Source organism: Oncorhynchus mykiss, chromosome 1 (genome assembly GCF_057628025.1).
Source record: "Oncorhynchus mykiss isolate SJ-2025 chromosome 1, ASM5762802v1, whole genome shotgun sequence".
In the NCBI taxonomy this organism is placed as follows: Eukaryota; Metazoa; Chordata; class Actinopteri; order Salmoniformes; family Salmonidae; genus Oncorhynchus; species Oncorhynchus mykiss.
Genome location: NC_143022.1, coordinates 65767238 through 65778352, shown reverse-complemented (window position 1 = coordinate 65778352; position 11115 = coordinate 65767238). Strand labels below are relative to the sequence as shown.

General features: G+C 44.3%; 1 pseudogene across 1 annotated transcript; it reads left to right on the top strand.

Moving 5' to 3' along the window:
- Window positions 1–4875: 4875 nt before the first annotated feature.
- LOC110526585 (fidgetin-like protein 1) lies at window positions 4876–7653 on the top strand (annotated as a pseudogene). The gene is made up of 2 exons (XR_016483085.1): window positions 4876–5016; window positions 5664–7653. The product of XR_016483085.1 is annotated as a fidgetin-like protein 1 (transcript).
- The last annotated feature ends 3462 nt before the right edge of the window (window positions 7654–11115 follow it).

Here is an 11115-nt window from a genome sequence, read left to right as displayed (position 1 = left end):
GGATTGTGGTTGATGTAGTCTTTCTATTCCGGTACCTCACTTGAGGTTATCAGATTAAATACCTTCTGTAGAGCAAAAAGCAATAAGGTAACTTTTGATTTCTATTTCAATTTGTGTATAACGGAAATAATGATGTAACTGTATATCTCAGAAAGCATATTATATATTTTAAAGGGTAAGGGTAAGAGGGTAAGAGATTTAAGGGCCAGAGGTTTTGGTAGAGAAACATTTATTTTTGGTCAAAGAGAAACCTCTATTTTGATTGTTTGAAATTGATATAGATGTAACCCCTGAACAAATGTCCAGATTGAATGTATCTCGTTCACTTGAAAGCATGGGCCTCATAATGGTCAGTTGAACTTGCCTCCTATTCAATACCCAGCAGATTATATTAATTAAATAATGAGACATAACATTATAAAGTTAAATGCAATGCAGAGCAATGTCCGGGGTCCAACACTGTTTGGACATACAGTACCAGTCAAAAGTTTGGACAAGCCTAGTGTTTTTCTTTATTTTGACTATTTTCTACATTGTATAATAATAGTGAAGACATCAAAACTATGAAATAACACATGGAATCATGTAGTAGCCAAGAAAGTGTTAAACAAATCAAAATATAGCCACCATTTGCCTTGATGACAGCTTTGCACACTCTTGGCATTCTCTCAACCAGCTTCAGGAATGCTTTTCCAACAGTCTTGAAGGAATTCCCACATATGCTGAGCACTTGTTGGCTGCTTTTACTTCACTCTGCAGTCCAACTCATCCCAAACCATCTCAATTGGATTGAGGTCAGGTGATTGTGGAGGCCAGGTCATCTGATGCGGCAACATCACTCTCCTTCTAGGTCAAATAGCCCTTACACGGCCTGGAGGTGTGTTGTGGGTCATTGTCCTGTTGAAAAACAAATGTAGTCCTACCAAGCGCAAACCAGATGGGATAGTATATCGCTACAGAATGTTGTGGTAGCCATGGTTAAGTGTGCCTTGAATTCTAAATAAATCATTGACAGTGTCACCAGCAAAGCACCCCCACACTTTCATATCCTCCATGCTTCACAGTGGGAACCACACCTACTACTGTATGCGTCTCTCAAAGACACAGCGGAACCAAACATTTCTAATTTGACTCATCAGATCAAAGGACAGATTTCCACCGGTCTAATGTCCAATGCTCGTGTTTCTTGGCCCAAGCAAGTCTCTTCCTTTTATCGGTGTCTTTTAGTAGTGGTTTCTTTGCAGCAATTCGACCATGAAGGCTGCAATTTCTGAAACTGGTAACTCTAATGAACTAATCCTCTGCAGCAGAGGTAACTCTGGGTTACCCTCTTTCTTATGGCGGTCCTCATGAGAGCCAGTTTCATCATAGTGCTTGATGGTTTTTGCGATTGCACTTGAAGAAACTTTCAAAGTTCTTGAAATGTTACACCTTGACTGACCTTAATTTCTTAAACTAATGATGGACTGTCATTTCTCTTTGCTTATTTGAGCTGTTCTTTCCATAATATGGACTTAGTCTTTTACCAAATAGGGCTGTCTTCTGTATACCACCCCTACCTTGTCACCTCACAACTGATTGGCTCAAACGCATTAAGAAGAAAATAAATTCCACAAATTAACTTTTAACAAGGCACACCTGTTAATTGAAATGCATTATAGGTGTCTACCTCATGAAGCTGGTTGAGAGAATCCCAAGAGTTTGCATAGTTGTCATCAAGGCATAGGGTGACTACCCTGAAGAACCTCAAATATAACATATATTTTGATTTGTTTAACACTTTTTTGCTTACTACATGATTCCACTTGTATTATTTCATAGTTTTGATGTCTTCACTATTATTCTACAATGTATAAAATAGTAAAAATAAAGAAAAACCCTTGAATGAGTAGGTGTGTCCAAACTTTTGACTGGTACCGTATATAGACTTGACTGACTAGACTGGACTGGAGTATACTTGACTGGACTAATTGGCCTGGACTGACTGGACTTGAACTGAACTTATTGGACTGGATTTTCTGGACTTGCCAAGACTATCCCTAATTAAACTGAACATATTTTAATTTCCAAAGTACAGTAGCAGTTTTCTGGTATTAGCTATATATTCACCACCAGATGGCGTCATGCACTTGATTTGAGAGGGGAGGGCTCAGGGTTAGGCCCAGTTAGAATTGTACCCTAGACTATAGTGCCTTACCTCCCTTACACAAGTGTTCACAGGAGGTGTAAACATAAGTCCCATCTAGCCCTACGTATAGCTACATAGATCTACAAATCCCTGCATGATTGAGAAACGAGTGTTGCGTAGGAGTGACATCACCTGACGTATGCCAAGCTTATGGTTGTGTTGCAGCAATTCGAACCAGTGACCTTTAAGTTACTGGCCCAATACTCTTAACCGCTAGGCTACCTGCCCCAGCAGGAACAAATCACAGATAGCAGCTGTGTTGGTGGCAGCTGCAGAGATGTACTTTGGTGTACAAGATTTTACTGAAGAACAGTTACAAGCTGTGTTGAGTGATAGTGTCCTGTCCTCCCAGGCTGCCGGCCTGGTGTAGGATCAGTTCGGGCCAAGTAGTTGAATAGTGGAGAGGTTTTTTAATGGGTGTAGGGTTAGTTGGTAGGGCAATATCTTTACGAAGCGTAATGAACTCACAGTCCAGAAGAGTAGCTGGAAACACACTGCTATGGCAGTGGACGATGCCCAACAGTCTGTGGATGTCAGTCAGTTGATGATACTGAAGTATTAAATTGTGAAAAAGGTTGATTTTGTTGCGTTTATTGCTCTAGTGATTATTTGTACAGGACAATTGAACAAAAAAATCAAAGAAACTGGAAATCATTGTGAAAGTGTCTAAAAGGTTCTTTGATCTCCAAGATTTCACAGCTGAAACATTGCAGACAATACTGTCTTTTCTATTTGATTTATTTCACCTTTATTTAACTAGGTAGGCTAGTTGAGAACAAGTTCTCCTTTACAACTTCGACCTGGCCAATATAAAGCAAAGCAGTTTGACACATACAACAACACAGAGTTACACATGGAATAAACAAACATACAGTCAGTAATACAGTAGGGGAAAAAGTATGTATATATACAGTGTGTGCAAATGAGGTAAGATAAGGGAGGTAAGGCAATAAATAGACCATAGTAGCGAGGTAATTACGATATAGCAATTAATCACTGGAGTGATAGATGTGCAGAAGATGAATGTGCAAGTACTGGGGTGCAAAGGAGCAAAATAAATAAATAACAGTATGGGGATGAGGTAGTTGGATGAGCTATTTACAGGTGGGCTATGTACAGGTGCAATGATCTGTGAGCTGCTCTAACAGCTGGTATTTGAAGTTAGAGAGGGAGATAAGACTCTCCAGCTTCAGTGATTTCTGCAGTTTGTTTCAGTCATTGGTAGCAGAGAACTGGAAGGAGAGGCGGCCAAAGTAGGAATTGGCATTGGGGTTGACCAGTGAAATATACCTGCTGGAGCGCGTGCTGCGGGTGGGTGCTGCTATGGTGACCAGTGAACTGAGATAAGGCCGGGCTTTACCTAGCAAAGACTTGAAAATGACCTGGAGCCAGTGGGTTTGGCGACGAGTATGAAGCGAGGGCCAGCCAACGAGAGCATACAGGTCGCAGTGGTGGGTAGTATATGGGGCTTTGGTGACAAAATGGATGGCACTGTGATAGACTGCATCCAATTTGTTTAGTAGAGTGTTGGAGGCTATTTTGTAAATTACATCGCCGAAGTTGAGGATCGGTAGGACAGTCAGTTTTACGAGGGTATGTTTGGCAGCAGTTCCAGTTTTCCTGGAAAAGTACATATAGGATTCCTTAGTTTCAATGTTAGAGAATTTGTCCCATATGCACTGCAATGTTTTAGATGCCAAAGAATGGGACATGTAGCTGCTCATTGTAAAGGAAAGAAAATATGTGCCATGATTACAGTGAATGTTGAAGCAATGTGAAGGTTAAGTGCTGTAATTGTGGGGGAGAACTCAGTGTAGCATTTGGTGGATAACAGGTGCAGAGAGACGCTAGAGAGGCTCAGAGATATAGGATCAGTCATGATGTATTATATGCAGAGGCTGTAAGACAGATTGGTAGAACCACAGCGCGGACTGATGGAGCTTATAAGGATGTTCCTGTAGTAAGTGGACCTACTGTTGGGGCTGGTGCTTCTGATGGTCCTGGCATGGTTCCGAAATCTTGCGTTCATGAACGTGCAATGTTGACTTCATAGCTTTTATTGGTAAGGTTATCAATAAGATTTGGGTTGTGGAAAGCAGAAATGCCAGGTTGAAGGTTATTGTGGAGACGGCAAAAGTGATATTGGGGGTAACAGATGTTACTGTTGATATGGCTGTTGACATGCTGAACAAGGGTGGAGTTTTTCAGCATGATTTAGATCAAGTTTAATGGGGTTAGGGGGTTGGGGAGTTGGTAGGGATTTATTTGGTTTAGAAATGTATTTTCATGGCAGTATGTGTGGTGCAGCGGTCTAAGGCACTGCATCTCAGTGCAAGAGGTGTCACTACAGTCCCTGGTTTGAATCAAGACTGTATCACATCCGGCCATGATTGGGAGTCCGATTGGGCGGCGCACAATTGGCCCAGCATTGTCTGGGTTTGGCCGTCATTGTAAATTTTAAAAATTAAGCTGACTTCCCTAGTTAAATAAAGGTTAAATAAAAATATATATTTTAAAAAATAGTATAGAATTGGGCAGAATACATTCCAGCACAATAGATGGCAGCATGCACTTTAAAGTTAGTTTGCGGTCCGCCATGATATCATTGAAGAAGAAGACATGAAAATAATTTAAAATGAAGAAGAAGAAGAAGAAGAAGAAAGGTCACCTGACGTACCCAAAAATAACAGGGGTGATTTCAGAGTTGGCGCGGGAATATTTTTTTGTACTTCCAGCTGCGAATGTGATATTGATATAACAACTTTTCCATGGTGCAAAAGGTTATGCTCTCTATTTTCCAAGCTACAGCTGTTTGTTACTTATCTGTGGTAAGTCGAGATATGTCTAACACGACAGTTACAGTAGGTTAGTAGCTAAGTCAACTGGCTGACTTGGATCTTGCTATCTTAGCCGGTACTACAGTAGTTAGCTAAACAGTCTAGGAACAGTGAGCTAACGTTAGCCAACAATCAAAGCAACAAAGTTTCCATGGAATAGCTCGAATTTGGCTTTGGTTCGGGGGAAACCCGGGCTAGCGCATCCCTCTTTCCTGAGAAAATGAGCATCCTAAATGTTAATTGTGTTCCAAGTCGTTTTGTTTCAGTCGCGCAGCATTTATCAAGGCTTTGTTAGGAGAATATTCGCAGCGTGAGTGAGAAATGACAACAGTAATTTAGGGGAAACAGCTAGCTGGCTTCTGCCACAGGCTGGAGCCAATGCTAAGGGGTACATATTTGACACTACGTTATCTTTCACTTATCGGTATATTCATCATCACAATATGTCATAGCTGGCTATGTAAGTTTAGCTACTTGTAAGTCTAGACAACTTATATTGAATAAGTGTTATAATGTGGTGATGTCTTTTTTTTTTTTAAGACTCATGGAATTTATAAAATGTGTGTGTGTTGTTGTTTGCTTGGCTGCTTCTTGTGTCATGCATTTTTAATGACTCCTGTCCCCCATTCCTCAAACAGGCGGGAGCACGCCAGGCATGAGTGGTGCACACCTGGGCGAGTGGCAGAGGAGATCCTTTGACATTTCATCTGGCACCTGCACACCTGAACAGACGGCAGACGCCTATCGGGTGCACATCCTTGCCATACAATATGCATGGTCGAGCGCCCAGCTCTCTCAGGCCGGCACGGGCAGCCTGCTCAGGACCTACTCGGAGCGCAGTGCTGGACTCGGAAGAACCTCGCACGGGGCTTAACAACTATGCAGAGAGTGTACTGAACCTGGCCTGCAGTCAGAGGAACCACAGCGACAAATGGGAATCGTCCCTGACAACTGCGGGTGTGCTGGAGCTGCCGTGCGTGCGGAAAATGCTTCGGGCTGGGACGGGGTGGAAAGTCCCTTGTGGCACCTGCAGATGTTAACATCTTCGTTGGACAAGAGAACAGAGGCAGTGCCCTTCCACTGGACTCGAAGCTGCAGAGACTCCATTCAAAGCATTGGGACCCCCATCATGGCCCAAGCCTGAGGGCAACGGCACTTTCAGCATTTTACATAGTGCTACAGCAGAAAGACCAAGAGGTGCTCAGGGAGTCCCCAGCTACCCCCATTCCTCTGCTGGCCCCTCAGCATGGGCTCAGTCTCTGTTTTGCCAGCACTCCTCAGCTCCACCACAACCAAATCCAGCCCCTGCAGGTCACCAGTCTGTCTTAAACTCTAACACCTCCAAGAGGAAGACGTTTTACAACTCTGGTGGAGAGAATGGCAGAGGGGGGGCATCTGGAGGACAGGCAAGGCAAGACCCATGCTGTGGTGGCACAAACTTCAAAACGGCAATCAGTTAGATTGTTATTGTTAATCAGCAGAAAAAACACCCCCACCAGTCCCAGAGAGCCCAGCAGCCCCCTGCGATGGCAGCTGCCATCGGGGGTGCCACGAAGAAGTCACTGGGGGCACACAGACCACGGGGGACTTTTTCCAAATTTGTGTCCCCCATGTCGAGGCCAGAGGACAAAGAGAGTGTTGTCGGTAGCACCAATGCTCAGGAGACTCAGCCAGTAGACGAGCATCTGAAAAACTTTGAGCCCAATATCATCAAGCTTATCATCAGTGAAATTATGGACGATGGACCGCCCGTAGCCTGGGACGACATCGCTGGCCTGGAGTTTGCAAAGGCCACGATCAAGGAGATTGTGGTGTGGCCTATGCTCCGGCCTGACATCTTCACTGGCCTCCGTGGTCCACCTTCTTCAGCATCAGTGCCTCGTCTCTCACCTCGAAGTGGGTGGGGGAGGGAGAGAAGATGGTTAGAGCACTCTTTGCCATCGTCCGCTGCCATCAGACAGCTGTTATCTTCATTGACGAGATCGACTCTTCTGTCCCAGCGTACGGACGGGGAGCACAACTCATCCCGACGGATAAAGACAGAGTTCCTGGTTCAGCTGCATGGGGCAGCCACCTCAGCCGACGACCGCGTCCTGGTGGTGGGGGCCACCAACCGCCCTCAGGAGATAGACGAAGCGGCCCGGCGCCGCCTTGCCAAGCGTCTCTACATCCCCCTCCCGAGGCAGCTGCCCGACAGCAGATAGTCTCTCACCTCATGGCCTGCGAGAAAAGCCAGCTGGGAGAGGACGAGCTGGAGACAGTGGTCACAGGGACAGAGGGCTTTTCTGGGGCTGTTTCGGGAGGCAGCGCTTGGCCCCATCCGGAGCATCCAGCTCCGTGACATTGCCACCATCACCCCAGACCAGGTGCGGCCCATCCTCCACTGTGACTTCCAGGAGGCCCTGAGGACAGTAAGGCCCAGCGTCTCAGCCAAAGACCTGGAGCTCTATGAGGAGTGGAACAAGACTTTTGGCTGTGGTCGTTGATCTGGGCAGCAGTATAGACTCCCATTACAAATATCAGCCTATATTTAACATTTACTGCTGTTGGGGATATATTTAGTTTGTTTTGTTCAGTAAATGACCTTTCATTTAAATGTTAGTTTTCCTGCAACAGACTACCATAAGATGAGGCTTTTTTAAAATATTCCTTCTGAGTGTTAACTGGATTTTTCACTTACTGATCCATGGCACAGTATATATATTCACAAATATATGTTATTAGTTTTTTTACACTTGGATTCACGAAATAAGATTTTGGTGTAAGTAATACGTTCTTAATGAAGTTGCTGAATTTCTTCTATGGTAATGCATTGCTAACAGCTTTTCCTTTTGTACACAGAGAGGAAATGTGGCAAAGCGTTTTTCTGAGGGTGGGTTATGGGGCCATGTGGCCATATGTTCCCTTTTCACTCCATTTGCTACCTGTTTATCCGAAGTAGATGAATATAGGCCTACATCAGCTATCAGTTTCTCATCAACTCGGGTTTGTGTAAGGTCCAATGCAGCTGTTTTTATCTCTATCAAGTAATTTCTGGGTAAAAATGAAGTACCTTACTGTGATTTGTTTTCAATTAAAATGGTAAAAAAATGAAATAAAAATAGCTTATCAAATAGCAATTTCTAAAGTAATAATTTAGCTAGGACTGTCAGGGAGTGGTCTGAGTGGGGAGGGGAAAACGAGCTGTTATTGACAGAGGTTTGAAACTCTTATTGGTCTATTTACTGCGTTTTATATATGTTTCCACACTAAGGGGTTGGAGTAATACTGTGAAGATGATGATAATGCCCTTTTAGTGTAAAGGCTGTTTGAGAAGACCGCATGAAATTTGAGCCTGGTTTGGTGGAGTTTTGGCCTGCCTGGCGAGATCACCAGGCGGTATAAGATAAAGGTACACTATGCAGAAATCGCCTCGCCATTTGCTGGTTGTAAAAATTCTAATACTTTGCCTAATTTCAGTTTGTGACAAAACAAGTATAGTGTAGAGAATTGTTGTGCCATCTAAACCGCTGTGACAATACTTTTGGTTTTGGAAAAAATATTTATTTTCAGCTGTTTAAAGCTGGTGTATAAAACTGAAAGTAAAAGACGAAGAAATGAAACTTAAGAATGATAGGCATAGAAATGTAGCACAGAACAGATCTACCGCTACTTAGACTTTCAATTAGAATGACAAATCTATAACGCATCTTTCTATGTGAGTCTGGTCGGTCGCCCAAAAAGTTTTAATCGATGAGTAACAGAGTGTTTCAAACCTCTCTACCAATAACAGCTAGTTTTCAGGTTGCTGATCCCTCCCATTAGGCTCATGCAACTAGGCTTCTCACTCAGACAACTCCCAGACAGACCTAGCTAAATTCTTGCTTAAGAAATTGGTCTTTCCTAAGAAGCATTTTTTCTCCTTTTTTGACAATTTTCATTGTAAAAAAAGATAACCGTAAGGGGCCTTTAACTAATGCATGTGCCAACCATGGCTGGGGAAGTTGGTTAACGCTGAGAGTATCCTGGTCTCATGTTAAGACTTGCCCACAGATCTGCCTTGTATTGCCTCTCTTCCTGCCACAGTGACTATGTGCTATTAAACTGGTACTTGACAAAACAGGAAAACTCATTTAATGTTTGTGTAAGAATCCATATTTGAATTATCCCAAAACAAGTACTTTTGGTATCCTGCTGACCTCACAAAGCTATTTAGTCAGGTTTCACCAAATGCAAGACTGTCCTCTCCTGAAAGCCACAACTTTTTTCCTTCTCTGCCAATTCTTGGTCCTCCAGATGCACAAGGAGTCAACAGAGATTTTGAATGTAGTTGATCTCCTTTTCAGTTGAACGCCTTTCTGGACATAGACTGCCACTGGTCGAGGAGTAGACGATTATAGATTGTGCACACATGAAATGAAATTGTAATGTAATTTTCATGAAACAATCTTTGAAAAACTGGAAGACCATGAAAAAAGTATTTCATGTATTTTTCATCTTTTTGTCAAGTTGCTGATTAATATTTCAGAGTTCTGGGGCTGGCTTCAGTGTTGAAACTTTGTAAAATTAGCCAGCAATGCAAGTACTGAGCATATCCCAGAGGGCTGGTGGAAGCTTGTCAGAACAGCGGGGCTCCCCGCAGCTGGACCGGGCCAGATGCACAGAATTCCTCAGGCGCTGGCAGATCCAGCCACTTGACACCAAGAATAATGTCATCTTCTACCGTCATGTATCTTTAACACCTTATGTTATATGTCTAGGAATGTTGGGTTGAGTTTTGGCTTTGAATTGAAGATCCCTGTCAAGAGGATATAGGATGATACAGATGATATAAATGATACACTGGAGATAAACATGTCTTATGTATTATTTTAGTTGCTGACTGCCAAATAGGCCCATACATCCATGTTTCACAGTATTATGCCCTTTTATTTGTCCCAGTTTGAGCTATGATCACGGTCTGCGCATGTAATCTAAACCCGTGAGGACCAGTATGACATTTGCAGTCCATGGATAAACGCTTTTCCAACAATTCCTAAGATTAACAGATATGACTTGTGGGCATATTAAATTGTGATGCTTTTTCCATGATCTTTTACTCTGGACATAATCTGGCATGGTCAAATAGGATCTTCCCTAATGGAATAGTTCACTGATTCTTAAATGGTAGAGTAGGCCTATTTCAGTAAACTGTCCGAAAGGGGAAGTGACATTTGGGATTCTGGCAGGGAGGGAGTGTGTTGGCCAGATTATCCCTTTTATGCAAATGTCCTCCCTCCCCTGCTAGGTCCCAGTGAAGCGTGGAGGGAGCCTCGGCGCTGCCCACAGCTGCTTCCCATTTCTGCAGAATCACATAGTAGCCATCTGGAAGGACACCGTTGTCGCTGCACAGCCCTGATGAGCTCCTCTGCTGGGCCTCGCCTCTCTCTCCAGGAAGCTAGGCCTGGTCCTCTGAGCCCTGGCCCTAGCCTCATGCTCCACTGCCTCATCCTCAGTGTGCTAGCTAGCTAGTTGTCCACTCTCTTGTTCTGTGTCCCCCCCTGGTCATGTATTTCACTCTTCTAGGTTATCTCTGTGCTATATGTAGCATTCACCCACATCTTCTCTCTGGCCTGGCATTCCTTTCTCTTGTCCTCTGTGTGTTAGCACCCCCCCCCCCAACCCCGGCAGTCATTCTGTCTGGTTCTGGGTGTTAGCATCCTCACCCCCCAACCCCGGCAGTCATTTTGTCTGGTTCTGGGTGTTAGCATCCCCCCCCCCCCCCCCAGCAGTCATTCTGTCTGGTTCTGTGTGTTAGCATCCCCTCCCCCCAACCCCGGCAGTCATTCTGTCTGGTTCTGTGTGTTAGCATCCCCTCCCCCCCAACCCCGGCAGTCATTCTGTCTGGTTCTGTGTGTTAGCATCCCCCCCCCCCCCGGCAGTCATTCTGTCTAGTTCTGTGTGTTAGCATCCACTCCCCCCAACCCCGGCAGTCATTCTGTCTGGTTCTGTGTGTTAGCATCCCCTCCCCCCAACCCCGGCAGTCATTCTGTCTGGTTCTGTGTGTTAGCACCCCCCCCCCCCCCCCCCCGCAGTCATTCTGTCTGGTTATGTGTGTTAGCATCCCCTCCC